Here is a 16,936-nt window from a genome sequence, read left to right as displayed (position 1 = left end):
AAGATTTTTTCATCTTCCACAATTACAACTCTCACACCAATCCCTGTGATAAGGATAAAAATGAGCACAGCTATTTCCACGAGTCTTTACTAGTGTTTTGTTTCTATTTACAATCGTATATGTATTTTATAGATGCAGCAATGTGGATTGTCAGTGGATTTAAGGTAGTATTCTATTTGGGCTCCGTAATTAAAAAAAGAATGTAGTTGCAGTAAGTGCCTATTATATTTGGACCAATATGAATAAAGTTGGTGTAGTATTATTGCGGTTTATAGCTGTAAAGCATTACATATAATTGCTGTTGTTAGACCTTGAGGTCTTTGACATTAAAGTGTATGTTCATCATCATGATTCTCACAAATTCTTAAGTCCAACGGCAATTTCACATTCAAATAAATTAGCAGTCTGTATGTTACATGCATATTCACAGCAATTCTTTTGCATCCTTCCTGACCTACGTCACTGAATTCCACACTGAAAATAACAAAAAAAACACCTTTCTGATGTTGGGCTTCAAGATACTGTGAGACTAAATATGTTTCCAAGAGATTATATCAAATCACTACACTTCATTATCTATAACACATATCAATAACCACAAGACTATACTGTACATATCAGATATTCCAATTTTACACATTATATTGTTTTATCAGAACTTGTACCGCATCACAGGGAATTTGGAGGCTCCTCAGGGCATTCTGAATTTTGATTTTTCTCTTTTGAATGTCCTTGTTCTCCCCCTCACAAAGAGTGTGAGCAACTCGGATGTAAGAAGCCCTGAAAGAAAGAGTGAAGTGACTGAGAAGATATTGGGGATGCCTAACTATCACATGTGTGACACACAAACTTCCCTTCACTTCACTGTGATATACCACACACACACAGTGACATGAGTCTGATGTACTGCACACACAGACATGATAGCACATTGATAACAACAAACCTGGCTCATTCTTCATGCTGAAAAGTCATTTTCTGTGCTTCATTTTACTGATCCTGCTTAACTGTATGGCACAACCTTTTCTTTTAATACAGGGGATTTCAGTGGTATTTTCAGTAAAGGAGCTTAAAATTATCTAATGTCAGATAGACATTCTCTGTGCTGCAGTGTAGGCATCTAGGAAGAGTGCACTCATCTTAGACATATCTTCTATGTGTGAGTATATATATTTACAGTACTATACAGTATGTGACATTACATCCCTTGTCTGACAGGATCACATACTAGGATCTATTTAATTTCCTCCTCTAACAGGATTGGAGCCATGGTAGCTCAGACGGCAAGGGTGTCCCCCTCCTGACTGGAAGGTCCTGGGTTCAATCACAGGTAGGGGAAAACGATGTAACTTGCTCTAATAACTTCCAGGTGGCTCCCAGGTCCACTTAGCCTGCTTTCCAAATGAGTACCAGGAGGTAATAGGCCACCTCCTGTGTCAGATGGTCAAGAAAATGGTGGCCCTTACCTCCCCATTCCCCTGTAGGCCTTCGTGACCTGAAAAGAGAACCTACCTACCTAGCAGGTTTGGATGTTGTGGTGTTTCTGGTAGCTGTGGGAATTCTGGCTTTAGATGTGTTATTTCATGGAAGAATGTTTGTCTAATTCGAGAGTATTTCTCACAGTAGAGAAGAAAATACATCTGTCTCTGCTTATCCCTGCTAGCAGTGGGAGCTTGTCCTCTCCTGGCAGTCAGTATCTATTGCCTGACTGTGGTTACTAAACCTGTACTTGATCTGGGTCTGTTTTTCCTTGGTATCTCTTACCCTGGTCAGAAACTCGGCTAGTGTGTGTGTTTTTTAGGGGAATACAGCAATTCAGCTTGTAGAGATGTTCGAAATTGCTTTTTAAGACTGGATAGTCAGGAGAATGTTTGTGGGCATTTCTTCTAAACCATGTGTTTGCGGTGTTGTACCATCTCTCAGTATCCAAGGTGCAGATTTCCTTTGTGTGGCTGTCTGTGTCTTTGGTTTGAAAGTTCTCGCAGTGCCTTTCTGGTGTTTTTGAAGTCTGTGTCAAACCATTCTTCTTTTGCTTTTGTTTTATGGGTGTTTTTGTGTTCTTTTCAGTTTGGTATCAAGGCTATTTTCCGAAATATGCAATTTACATCTTTCATAACCAGATTTACAGTATGCTAGTTTTGTTGTTTTTTGTTGGAGTGTTTAGAAAAGGAACTCTGAAATTCCTGGTCATTTTGTGCTCTAGTATTCATACAGATTGTTTATTCACACCTGAAGAAGGCTCCACGGCTGAAATGTTGTGTTTTTTCTCTCTTCTTTTTTTTCCGCATGGAATAAACCTATTACTTGTTCCCTTGCAGCCGAGCATGCTGACGCAGCTACCTACCTGAACTACTACAGATTGTTTATAGCCCATCTACATGACTGGTTGAGGTCACACAGCCAGCTGTGTTGTATCCGTGCTCCAGTATGGGTATTTAGAAAGAGTGTCCTTCAGTCACACTGGTGTTCTCTGTGCCTCAACACAGGTATTTAGATACAGTCCTCACCTATCAGCCAGATAATCTACAGTTTGTCAAAAAATAAAAATATATATCTCACAGATATTTAGACATAGATTTTGAACACTCCTTAAATAACTATGTATGATTTAGTGCTCTCTTTAAATATCTATGTCATAGATGTTTGAAGTGAGCTGTTCTGAGAGGCAAAACTTATCTGGGTCTCAGTAGAGGTATTTAGAGAGAGCCCTCCTGACATACCAATGTTCGCTGTGTCAATAAAGAAGTTTAGGAACAGTGCCTTATTCCCAGGTAACAGTTTCCCATATCTTAATAAAGAGATTTAAAGAAACTTACTTTTCAGTTTCCTCAGTTCTCCTTCTCTTTGGCTGTAAAGGTACATCAATAAATAAACATTGACAAGACTTATTAACATGACTGCATAAAAAGACATTAACATGTTGAATGGCTGAATGGACTCCTCTCAGTTTCAAACTTTATGTTCTTCTGATGAGAATACAGGTACCTATGTTCTGTCAAACTGCTACCCAATACAGTGTCTGAGTGTTTTAGGAATGTAGTCTTCTGCTTTTCAGAATTGCTTGCGTGTTTGCTTTTACTGAACTCTCCAAGAATAAAAAGTCCTCTGATGGAGTACTTACACACACTGATCTACCTGCAGGCTTGAACTGTGTCGTAATACTCAATTTTCAGAAACAAATAACACATGAGTGCAACACATAATTAAAGAGCACTGCTGGAGATTACTAGTAAAACATATACCAGTGTAAGGCAGAAGCTGCAAGTCATAATTTAATTATCGCCTTCTAAGCCTTATCAGTATTAAGATGATAAGCATTCATCTACCTTGTGGGGGTTCATGCTGTCTTTTTTGTGAAGAATTCACTTGCTTCAGTGGATCTGTCAAAGAAACAATATGTCAGAAGAAAACTCTTCACATTAAGAAGACATCCAAGAATAGGTTGTACTAGTCCAGACTAAAGAGAGGCACAGGCCTCCTGAGAGTGATTCTCAGCCACATAGTTCCCAATTTATCCTGACATATCACCTGAAATGAGCAAGGACCAGTTATTTACAAGATGGGCTTCCCTGTCATGTCCTTTAACTTTCATTCAAGATGGCTCACTGGAGCAGGAAAAGTGTCTTCTGGCAGCCTGAGTCTTTTACTTTCACATGAAAAACTGACATTATTTTATGTCTCTAAAGTGTAATTATCAGATAACGAAAAACTACTATGTAAAATCGCCAGACGCATTCACTTTTGGAATATACAGTACAGGTACTGCTTAATTTCCTGAGTCAGATTGTAAAAAGATTATTTTCCCACAACCGATACCTGGATCTAAAATAACACAGAAATGACAGAAGGGAATGTCTTCCTGAAATTAACAATTTTGTTAACAATTCCATCATTTAAATTTATTATTAGTATATTTAAAGACATTATTTTTTTGTTCTGTTTTAAAGCAATGTGTGCCTCACCTTAAAGATTTCTTCTAAATCGACTTCCCTAAAATCCTGTGCAATACTGGAAGAAATGTGATCCAAGGGTTAAACAAAGGAATATTTTTATAATTCTCTATTACGATTGCATGCAACACAGTAACTGATATTAAAAATTGCAATATGCAAAAAAATACAGACAGTGTTGAGCATTATATTTATCCCAGAACATTATTTATAAAAGATTTCATGCACAAGTTTATAGAATAAGTATAGATAGTCTAGTTGTGTATATTATCAAATACAGTGATAGATAAGATAAGATCACTTTATTGGCCATATACAATTTCCTGCATTAGGAATTCATCTTCTTGCATACCCCAGCTTGCTCTCCATGAAACACAGACAGGGAGAGAAGCTTGGGGTTAGAGCACCAGGTTAGCCATTGTACAGTACAGCACCCCTGGAGTAGTTGGGGTTAAGGGCCTTGCTCAGGGGCCCAACAGAGTAGGATTTCTCTGCCAACTGTGGATTTGAACCAGCAACCTTCCAGCCACAGGGACAGATCCTTAGCCACAGTGCATACTAGTACACACTAGAACGTCAATAATATTGCTAAAGTAAGTTCATATTTAGGCCTTTTACACTAGCAGTTTACCATAATGTGTCCTGTACATACTCACCTGTCTCAGATGTACCTCAGTGTGGAGATGTACAGTAGTCCAACTGTTCCACACAGAGTATTTATACATCTGGAGGCTGCAGTGCTCTCCACATTTACATACAATGCTCACGTCTACAGTTGATGGCAAGATAAAAGGCCAAGGTCCGTGGCTGGAAGCCAGCATTTCATTTGAAACATAACCTTGATTCCACCGAAATATGTGACAAAAAAGACAAGCCTAGTTTGAGAAGTATTTCCTGTTTCATCTACCTGAACAGTCCTTATCATCACAGTTTCCTGCAGTCTTTTATTTTTCTCTGTTCCAAACTGTCAATTAAAGATTAACCTCATTGTTATCCCAGATAAATATGTATTTTAAAAATCTTTTACAGATGATTCTTCTAAATATTAACTTAATTAAAGGTACAGTTACTGATAAAACAGAACACAACCTAATTGTACACATAGGGATTACAATGATGCTGTTGATTAAACAGTCCAAATATGTAACTGAGAGCCCAGGTGGCACAAAAAAATAGAACTCAGTAGGTTTTAAAGGAATTAAGTCTGAGTCTTCTGACTTGGACCACATATCCCCAACCTTTGTTCATATCAGTAAAAAGTTGCCAGTATCTTGATTGTGACAGCAGTTAGCTAATTAAAACAATATACGATTAAAACTGGCCGAACCAATAGCCATGTTTTCAGCTCCAAACTGTCCAGTGGTGTCCTCAGCTGTCCACACAACTGTGACCACTGCAATGTCCCAAACACCTGAGAGCCTGTTCAGAGCCACTTCACCCTCTGATAATTAGCTGTCTGGGTCTCTTTAGGGCTCACAAACAGGATGACAACAAACAGCATAGGGGTTCCACAGTGTTCATGGTCTTCTGCTGCAGATACAAGAATCACAGCAGTGGCAGTTTCACTGAATATCAGCAATATAAAAAGAAATAAAATTTTGTTATGTGTTTAAGATTAAACTGCTGAAACTCTAAAGGCATTTTGTCAAAGCACAAACTGAGCCCTGTACCCCTCATATCACTTCCTCAGACCTTGATCAGTTGTGTCATTACCAGCTGTGACCAGGATTCCTCACTAAGGATCTGCGCCTGTGACCGGAAGGTTGCCGGTTCAAATCCCGCGGCCGGCAGAGGAATCCTACTCCGTTGGGCCCCTGAGCAAGGCCCTTAACCCCAACTGCTCCAGGGGCGCCGTACAATGGCAGACCCTGCGCTCTGACCCCAAGCTTCTCTCCCTGTCTCTGTGTCTGTGTCTCCCTGGAGAAAAGCTGGGGTATGCGAAAAGACGCATTCCTAATGCAAGAAATTGTATAGGGCTAATAAAGAAACATTAACATTAACATTAGTAAACACTCAAATGGCATCCTCAATAAGGACTGGTGCTCAATAAGCAGATGGAGTTAAGTCAGACTAGTTATACACAGTAGTTCAGTAGTGACCCCAGGCAGTACCCCAAAGCCGGGCAGTAAAGTCAGTGAAACATCATCACTCAAAGTGCTGCCTGTCCCCTATTTATTTTAGAAAATTTTGAATTTGTTTATTGTGGGGTCCTCAGGCTAACAATGTTCTCTCCTACTTTGGTAATACATTTCCAGTTCATTAATGATTCCATACTGGTAGGGTTAAAAGTTATTGAAAGAGCACCTCAACCAACTCATAGTGTAAACATTTCCTAACACTGCTATAGAATAGATAGTATTGTAGGTAAATCTGTAGTGTTATTCAGTTTATTTCTTTCCATTTTTAGCTGAAGCACAGATACATAGAACACCAAATGAACTCTGCAGATGTTTATTGTTAGTATGGATGTGCATCCAGAAATTGATTTTATGTATAATTTATTTTCAAACAACCATTTAAATATATAATATAACGTAGTATATATTATATAACATAGTATATATAAGTGTGTAACTTTAATATTTATCTTCAAGTAGTTTCTATTTGTAGCACAAATTTGCCTTGCAAAATGATTCATCCTAATGCAATGTCTGTGCATTTTGTTTTGTCCAAGATTGAAATCATGATGCATTGGACTTTGTGTTTTTTAATCTTAACAGTCTACTCTAGTTACCCTTTTTGTAAATAAAAAATGCAAAGAATGCTGAAATTAATATATTTTTAAAGAAAATTAGAAGATTCTCTTTTGCTTAATGCATAGTAACAGTCTGGGGTTTTCTGGGTGACCAGAATGTTAGGCATCTGAAACGCCTTGTTTGTAAATACTCTACATAAAGTAACTTTGTTTGTTGTATGTTCTGTGTAGTGTAGCTTGTATTTTGCAATTATAATAAATATATTTTTTTTAACCAAGTGTGCAGGGATTATCACTCCTCTGAACAAAGGTGTGCTGGAGAACAAATAATTCATGTGCCTCTAATTATACCAGCCACTTGGGTTTATTGCTAGAAATCACTTAAAAGTCAGGGGTTATGAATAATTATTTCACTGATTGACTAAACTGCTCGGTCAATTGCTGATTTTCACCAGTTTCGTAACTCCCCATTTGTAACAATACTAACTGCTAAAGAGCTACAGTACTTCCCAGGAAGAATAATTAAAATTCCAAAAGATAAATGTCCTCAGGGCAAATAAGAGCTGTTTGCTCTTTGATCTCACTTACAGGTTATGTTTTCTTTAAAAAGAAATATGAACAGCGGCTTGAGTCAATGCCCTCGAGAGGAGAACAGAGGAAGTGGTGTGAGATCAGCTTGGCAATTTTGAAAGGGCTTCTTTTAAATGTGCTCCAAAGCAAAGGGAGAGAAGAAACAAAAATGCACGCTTGGAGTATTTGAATTACAGGCGCTTTGAGAGAGCAGAGAAAAATGTGCCTTAGCTCTGGAGCTCTTAGTGAGGTTGGGCGAATGTACACCTTGTGGCAGCGTGAAGAATTCTTATAGAGGAGCCGAAATTGCAGTCTCGCGCAGCCGTGAAAGGATAGAAAAAAGGAAAATAACATTGGGCTTACAGCAGAACTTTAAGAGAAAAACAAAATTATGCTTTGCTGTGCCACAGGAGCACATAAGGTCTACCTGGCTGTTCTTCCTGTAAAAATGTCTTATACCAGAAATGTCAACACATGTCAACATTTTAATATGCAATATACCTAAAAAAGATGTGGCAGACTATACTATTAACCAGAACTATAGTATAAAAATACAAATATAAATAAAAATATAATCCTACAGCTTTACTTTATGGAACTTTAGGCAACAAAACATTCCCTCCACCCCACGCCTAGTTTTTAGAATATAGGACATGACAGCTACGAGAGAAACACACTAAATCCCTTAATTGTGTGACAGGGCTCCGTGACATTATACATGTTACAGAAAGTCAGCATTCTGTGTGAAATCTAGACAGAGTAGAATTCTCCCACAGGAAGAGACACAGTCTTTAGCATAGGGGAGTTTGTGTAAGAAGCAGCACTGTGTGGTTCCCAGAACCACAAGCCATCATGATTGAATCTTAATGGAGGCGGTGAAGAGCAACTGTACACCTGTCAGAACTGAGCTTTTACTTGTTGGTGACTAAGAAAACCTAGCATGCAGTGTCTTAAAATAACATTCATCTCTTTCCTATAATGTCCTGTTTTGTTCAATTACAGATAATGTGTACACATTTTTAAAGTGAATATATTTAAACAAACCATGAATACTCAAACTGACAAATTCTGCAAAAGTAAAAATATGTTGTGCATATGTATTCAGCATCCTGAATCAATATTTGGTGGAAACACCTTTAGCCACAGTTACTACTGTTATCTGGTTTGGATAAGTGCCTACCAGCTTTGTTCAATGGGATAATGCAATTTTCACCCATTTTTCCTGTTCCTGCCAAATATGTTTTGCTCATGAGAAAACATGTCTTCCATTTTTGAAATTATTTCGCCTGTACACACCTATTCCCAGAATAAATCAGAAGCAAACTACAAAGGCAGCATGGGGAGACATGATTGAAAAATGTTTCCTTATTCCATGGAAGAGGTCTGCAAGAGTGAAAGAATGCATTTTTATTTATTAACTTACTGAATTTTAGCTCTGTCAAGTTATTCAACTAAAATTATCAGTTCTTGCCACCAATTTTCATTCAAACTCAGGGTCTAGGTCACTCAAAGACATATACTTTCTTATTCTTAAATCACTCCAGTGTTTTCCTGTGTCTTTTAAAGCATTCTCCTTCTAAAAGGTGACTTTTCATCCCAGTTTTAGGTAATCAGCTAAAAACCTGAAAAGGGTTTTTCTTTATGATTTGTCAATACTATGTACCATTCATTCACTCATTTTCAGTAACCTCTTACTAATTCAGGGGCATGGTGGCTTGGAGACTATCCCAGGAAGCACCGGGAGCAAGGTTGGAATCACCCTGTATGGGACACCATTCCTTCACAGGGCACACGCAGACACAAACACAGACACACATACTCCAGAGCCAATTTTCCCATAGCCTCCCAGCATGTCTTTAGACATCCATGAATATTGCATCCCAGAAATTGAATTAAACGCCCCAGCTCTCTGAGGCAGCAATGTTAACCATTGTGCTAGCTTGCCACCCTTGTACTTTTCATTTCCCATTCAATTTTGACAACCATCCCTGGTGATCAGAAGCAGATCCTTAACATTGTGTTGTCACCACCATGCTTGACAGTAATGATGGTGATAACTAGTTTATGCACTGTAGGGGTTTGAGGCAATAGTGTATTCTGAAATCATATGAGACATTATTACTGCACACAGGGAGAGATCATTAAACTAATTTTGTGGCTCATCAATATCTGTACACTTGTTATAGAACATAAATAAACATATAAGTATATATGTTTATATATAAATTTATAAATAAACACGCTTCTTCGCTTCCTACACTGGCTATGTCCCTGACCTCTACAAACGATATATTGATGACTGCGTCGGTGCCGCCACATGCTCCAACGATCAGCTTGAGTTCTTCCTGCACCATTTCACCAACTTCCACCCGTCCCTCAAATATACGGTTAACATATCTTCCACTACTCTTCCGTTTCTAGACATCAACTTCTCTATCAACTACCCCCGACTGTCCACTTCAGTTTATTACAAACCCACGGACTCACACAGCTACCTCCTGTACAGCTCATTTCACCCCAACCACACTCAAAACTCTCTTCCTTTTTCACAGTTCCTTAGGTTACGACGATTATGCAGCGACGACATCGACTTCGAGAACCAAGCCCTCGAAATGTACTCATTTTTCATCAACAGAGGATACCCCAGCAGTGTGATTGACAGGGCCCTTGCCCGAGCCAAAAACACCCCCCGGACCATCAACCCGATCAGGAACTCCCACCGTAACAACCGCATTCCTTTGGTGCTTCCTTACCACCCTAACACACTTCCTATCCCCAGGACCATTAACCACAACTTTTCCATCCTACAGGATGATCCATCCATTAGGGCCCTCTTTTCTGAACGCCCTATCATCTCATATCGCCGACCACCTAATCTGCGTAACCTACTTGTTCACAGCTCCCTTGACCGCCCTCAACAACCATCCACACCAGGCACTTTCCCTTGCAACAGAGCTCGCTGTATCACCTGCAAATACACAGCCACCACCACACTCATTCAAGGCCCCTCAGGACAATTCTGGATCACCCAGACAGCATCTTATACCTCCAGCAACCTTATTTACTGTATCTCTTGCAGTAAATGCCCAGCCATCTACATTGGAGAAACAGGAAGGAGACTCGGAGACCGCTTCAGAGAACACGTCAGGGCTGTGAAGATTAAAGATCTCTCCAAGCCCATTGTTTCTCATTTCACCTCTGACGGCCACGACCACTCTAATCTCTCCGTCTGTGTTCTCAAAGACGGTTTTCCAAACTCATACATCAGAAAGACCACCGAAACTAAAATTATTCTGCAGCTAGGATCACACATTCTCCCTTCCCTTAACGACAGACTACTGTTCTTTTAAATTTTCTCCATTCATTGGAAGTTTCATTTCACACCTCTCTGCACCCATTCTGACTTCACACCTCTTGATTGGCCTCTCTTTCTGTCCCCTGCTCCCGCCTCTCACTCCTCCTCCCTCCCAACCTTTGTTCTCCCGCTACTTTACCTTTGCCTACTGCCCTGTCTCTCTCACACAGCCGAAAAGGCTCCACGGCCGAAACGTTGTGTTCTCTTTCTTCTTTTTTTCAGCATGGAATAAACCTATTGCTTGTTCCTTTGCATAAATAAACATATACTGTACAGTATATATAATATTGTGTCGCACTACTCTAGTCCTAAATAAAGAGTCTGGGATAAATATTTTTCATTTGAGATGTCTGTCTGCAAGAGAGACAAGTAAACACAGATGATCAAAGGGGATTTTCTGGTAATTAACATCTCTCTGAGTGAATGAGAGGACGCACAAAAACACAGAAAAAAACAGAGAGGTGTGACACAGAAGGAAACACAGAAACAGAAGACACAGAGAGAAGAAATAAAAGTATCAGCCTTTTCTTCCTTTGGTTTGGTAGTGCAAGAGGACCTTTCTCTGATCAGTCTTACAGACCAGATTCATTCTGGCTAAATAAATTGAACATGATTAGTCAGAAAGTGCTATTCTATTTATTTTAGGAAATTATTATTTCATTTATTGCGGAATCCTCAAGCTAAAAATGTACTCTCCTAATTTGGGGATGTATTTTTTGAATAGGTGGATAGATACTCATGCACTTTTGGGCATCTTTGTTGTAGGAAGGGATATTTAGTCTTGGGTAGAACTCTTGTATATGCAGTAGGACATTACTCTTGTTGGCCTCTCAAGATACAGTTATTTATTAAGAACAAAAAAGTATGGAAAATGTTATGCTCTGCACTCCTTTGAACCACACTGACGAGGACAAGAGGGGGACTCTGATGACAGCGACAGAACAACATGGTAGGCAGCAGTTACAAGTGATAAGCCCACAACAATTGGCGTAGCAAATGACGTTACGGGTTGCCTCCACCGGTGGGAGGGATCATCGTATCCCACTGGTCAGCTACCGCCCACCTGAAGCTGGGCAGCCCCCACCTAGTAAGGTGTTGACCTGCCACAGTCTGTTTGCTTCATTGGGTGCATGGAGCTTAGAGAATCAACTTGACAAGCAGACTGAAAACACTGCACCAAGCAAACACAGAAGCACTAAATGATCACCAGTCTTGCGCTTAGCAATTGGAACATCAGGACCATGTGTCCAGGCCTTTCTGATGCCCAAGGTCAAATCAACGACTCTAGAAAGACAGCCATTATCAACCTAGAACTCAAGAGGCTGAGTATTAACATTGCTGCCCTCCAGGAGACTAGGTTCCCTTCAGATGGCAACCTCAGGGAATAGGACTACACTTTCTACTGGCAGGGAAGGGGCCCATATGAACCACGACAGCATGGTGTCGGGTTTGCAGTGAAAAACTCTATCCTTCCAACTAGAGGCTAAGAACGCATCCTCTCGCTTCGTCTTTCAAGCTCTCAAGGCCCAGTGAACATCCTGAGCGTCTATGCACCAACACTTTGCTACCCTGCTGGGGCCAAGGACCAGTTTTACGAGGAGCTTGACACTGTAATCAGAGATGTATCTGTCATGGAGCAGCTGTACCTACTTGGTGACTTCAACCCCCTAGTAGGATCCAACCAGGACTCCGGGGCCACCAGCATTGGGCATTTTGGCATGGGCAACATGAATGAGATTGGGCAAAGGCTTCTGAAACTATGTTCTTACCACAACCTCTGCATAACGAACACATTCTCCAACAAGCCGCAAAACAGAGTGTCCTGGAGACATCCCAGGTCTGGTCACTGGCACCAGTTGGACATGGTCATTACAAGGAAGACATCACTAAACAACATCCTAAACACTTGCAGCTACCACAGCGCTGACTGTGACACTGACCATTCCCTGGTTTGCTGTAAGATGCAACCCCAGCCCAGCCTCAAAGTAGAAGGGTCGCCCTTGCACCAATACTGCAAAGACAGCAATCCCTGAACGAGTGTTTTGCAGACTCCATCGAAAAAGCACTTCAGAATTGCACTATAGACGAAACCGAGAAGAGATGGAACAACATCCGTGACAGAAGTCCAGACTGGTTCGAAGCTGGATTTGCTGAGCTGAAACCAGTTATTGAGGCAAAGTGGACAGCCCTCGTCAACAACAAGAGGGACCCTCACAGCAGGAAAACACAGATCAACGCTCAACCTACTGCTAGGCGCTGTGCCAACGACTATTGGCTGAAGCTCTCCAAGAACATTCAGTTGTGCACAGACATTGGAAACATCCATGGCATTCACCACGGAATCAAGGCAGCATTGGGGCCCTTCAAAATTTAAGATGGCACCACTGAAGTCATCTATTGGTGAACCCATCTCAGATAGGAATAAACAAATGGCTAGATGGGCTGAGAGCTATCAATCACTCTATGACCAGGAGAAAATAGTGACAGAGGAAGCAATCAAAAGCATTGAGAACCTGTCTATCATGGAAGACCTCGATGGCCTACCAACAGTAGACGAGATTGGTAAGGTCATTGACTCCCATTCCTACGACAAAGCCCCAAGAAAGGATGGCATCCCACCTGAGGTCATAAAGGCAGGTTAACGGACAGTTAAAGCATCTCCACAAACTCCTGTGCCAGTGTTGGGAAGAAGGATGGTCCCACAAGACATGTGCGTCACCAACATAATCACCCCGTATGAGAAGAAAGGAGACCGTAGTGACTGCAGTAGCTATCGAGGAATGTCCGTCCTGAGCATTGTTGGAAAGGTACAGATTCAGCCATTCAAAATGCATAGTAGAAACCCGAACTGCATGCAATTACCCACAAGTCACTGCGTTGTACTACGGTACTTGATTGGCTGGCCAAAATGACCGACAGGGGCACTTGTGGTGCATTGGTTGTTAGTGAAAAGATTTAATCATTGAATCTCTTTACTGTGCATGTTTTAATCTACTTAATATTGAATATTTCTGGGGAATTTTACAGCTAATTTAGTAGGGAAAATTTAGTAGCTGAGCATAACATGAAGAGAAGAGAAAATGTGTTTTGGGTTCATTGTTCATTGCTCTTAAAACTGCAGGCATGTCGATAAATAACTGGAAATTGTTTCCTTATTCCACAGAAATGTTTTTAAACAGTGAAAGAATGCAGATTATGAAATAGTTCTTAAGAACATGCCCTGTGTGGCAGGTGCAGGTATGTTGGAAAAAAAGAAATACATTTGAAGAATAGAAAAAACTAGAGATTGAATTTCATTATTTTACATGATATATGCTGTGAAATCTGATTCTATTCAGGAAAATATATATTATTGTGTTACATACAGATGCAGCCATTCATAGTGCGCGGCACAGACACGTACCGCGGGTAATTGGCTACGTCATCACGCCGCGGTACGTGATTGGTTGACCGACAGGGGCACTAGTGGTGCGTTGGTCAGTCATAGAAAGATTTAAATGTCTTTACCGCAGGTAAAATGATAGTATCCGGAATTTCCGCAAGGTGGAGTTAATAAAGCTCAACCTCTCATGTTTGAGCTGTCGCCATCTAAGTCTTTACCGAAGATAATTACTAGTAGTATTTATAATGAATGACCTTGGACAAGCTGTTGTAGCGGCAAGGCTTATTAATAAGAAAGAATTAAGTGTTCTGAGCTTTCCCAAATGAGGCCCCATTTCTCTGTTCATCTCTGTGGTGCAGCCACAGAGAAACTATTCATGCAGGCTGATTTAAGGTTCCTGATAAGGACAGCTCCCAAAGGGGGATGCACTTAGCTAAGCCTGGCTATCATGATCAATGGTCATCCATTGGCGCCTATTTGTCTAGGGAGTGCCAGATGGACATCTGGACTGCATTCCTAAGTGTCAGGAGTAAGTGACTCATATCTCACCTTGATCAACCAATCAGGGACTGGTAGGGCCGAGTAACCCACGTGGGACTCTGATGCCCATGGAACTTTCAGCCAATCAATGAGCTGAAGTTCCTCCAGGTAAAAACAGGCAACACAGAGAGCCTGAGAGATTCAGAGAGATTCAGTAAGATTAAGTGGAGAATTCTGTGGACTTTTCCTAAAGGGAATTCAAAGGAAAATTCCAGGGCAGGACGGCTCAGGAGCAGAAGGCTCCCAAGGGCAGGACATTCTCGCAGCGCGCCTCCTGACCATCCTGAGACTCAGCCCGGACAACCACGGAACGGTCAGTGTGTCCGAGTGCCAGAACTTTGCTTTGTTCTAAGAGTCTAGAGCGGAGGGTGCCAGAGAGTAACCAGAGGATCCACCCGAGGAGTAACCAGCAGCAGGCCTCGTGGACAGGTCGGAACTGTGGACAGCTGAATCACTATTCAGAACTAGCTCTTCACCAGGAACGAACCGGTCCTCTTCCTGACTTGCTGGGACCCACAGTCATCTTTTCTCCTGTGCACAAACTTTACTAGTTAAAGCCAACAGTAACTAGCCGGACAGTGAGCATCAGCAGCGCACCGTCGCAAGCCGCACAGCACAGCCTGGCACACAGCCAGAGAGCGCAGATTGGACAGCAACAGCCTGCAACTGTTTCTTTGTGCCCGCAGGAGATCTGAATCCCCAGAGATTGGATGAGTATTCAACTTCAATGCATTACAGCTCGAGAATTCAATTGTTATCCCAACCAGTCGATATCAATTTAATTCCTAAGAGTTATATACTTGTTTTGAGTATCTAATGTAGAAGTTATAACCAAGTTCAGTTACGAAACGGTCTTAATGAATGATATACTGAACGTATGTCCTCTTGATGTGTGTAACACTTTGTAACTGACTGAATATATACCTTTTGTATTCTGATAACCCTCTCGATAAGATCTGTTAGGTTTACATGCATATTTTATGTATTAATAAATGTATCCTCGTGTATTAGTACCTGTGTGTGTGCGTTGTTTGAGTTATGTCGCATGATTGGACTCTAAAACCACTTTGTGATTTACTGCTACAATTAATAATTGTCTCAGTAAATGCCCAAACCCTACAGAACTGGTGCCTTCAGAGAGCCACTACATTTAATTTTGCTATGGCAACGTTACATATTTGGCGTCCCTGAGCCGGTTTTCTTACACTGTAAACTCAAAGTATTGCCCTGGTCCACATTCTTTTTTTCATTGACCGTCTTTGTAAGAGTAACACCACAGCATTTCGTTGATCCAATCACGCATTTGTTTCCAATCATGCAAAGTACAGTAATTTTTGAGAATCTCCGATTCACCATGCCTTTCACATGCTCATAAAATATATTGATTTAGGAACATAAACATATTACTGTATGCTAACTGTACTGTATTTAATGTCTTTACTGTTCCCGATTTATAAATCACAGGTTGGGTGTTGAAATCTAGCTGGAGCCATGACCTTTTTTTTTAACAAACATTTCTTTGAAAAAATAGAATAGCAATATTATGGACAATGAATTGACAATAAATATAAAAAAGCACATATTAAATTTGGGAAATTTGGTTTATGTCAAAGCGCAATGAAACCTATAACTTGATTCTTATGGATGCCCGGTCCCGCCAGGGATTAAAAAAAACATGCAATCGCGTATCTAAAGAAATAACAGTATAACTATGTTCATGCACAAACAGTAGCATGTTACATTAGTAGACTTGACTTTTTTTAGGGTAGACTTGACTTTTGTGCCATGAGATATACAATAGATTGTCATTAAACAACCTTATGTTTATTAATCTTCCTTGTTATGCACTGTGGGAATGGTAATGTAATGGGAATTAATTTAATCAAAGAGATCTCTCTGGTTGGGGAGCGGGAGAGCCGGCAGGCAGGCGGTGGGTGACGGAGAAGAAAATAAAGGCAGCTTTTAACTCCTCAAGTCTGAGTTTTTGTGTTTTCATTCTGTCCATCGAAAACCTGTTTATATGTGACCTTTCAGAACACCTATCTTTTTTCTTCCTAGCACAATTTATGAGCACTCTGATTAAATTAATTCTCATTACATTATCATTCTCACTGTGAATAACAAGGAAGATTAATAAACATAAGGTTGTTTAATGACAAACTATTGTTAATCTCAGGGCTAGATAGTTAAGTCTAGCCAAAAAAGAGAAAAGAGAAAACATCGGCTTTATTAACATCATGAAATGCCTCCCCCTGTTCAATCCATTGGAGCGCTTGTATGAGTCTTTCCTCTTTGTTTTTTAGCCTTATCATGGGGCATGTGTTGGTTTTTCTGTATCTCCATCCAAGCCTCCTGCGCACTCTTCTTATCGATGTCGGACTAACGCTCGCACAGAGGTCAGCCCATAGCCGTCTTTGGACTTGCATCGGCGGTAGCTCATCATT

At 40.6% G+C, this 16,936-nt stretch overlaps 1 long non-coding RNA gene across 1 annotated transcript; it reads right to left on the bottom strand.

The window, feature by feature from the left end:
- Positions 1 to 443: 443 nt before the first annotated feature.
- Positions 444 to 4,011, bottom strand: LOC148646962 (uncharacterized). Its single transcript, XR_015927692.1, has 4 exons — positions 3,963 to 4,011; positions 3,327 to 3,380; positions 2,817 to 2,848; positions 444 to 780 (listed from the first exon to the last, which is right to left on the bottom strand). It is a non-coding gene; the product is annotated as an uncharacterized LOC148646962 (long non-coding RNA).
- Between the last annotated feature and the right edge of the window lie 12,925 nt (positions 4,012 to 16,936).

This window comes from Lepisosteus platostomus, chromosome 16, assembly GCF_059453375.1.
Source record: "Lepisosteus platostomus isolate fLepPlt1 chromosome 16, fLepPlt1.hap1, whole genome shotgun sequence".
NCBI classification, from domain to species: Eukaryota; Metazoa; Chordata; class Actinopteri; order Semionotiformes; family Lepisosteidae; genus Lepisosteus; species Lepisosteus platostomus.
Note: the sequence above shows the minus strand (reverse complement) of the source record. Positions and strands in the feature narration are given on the sequence as shown.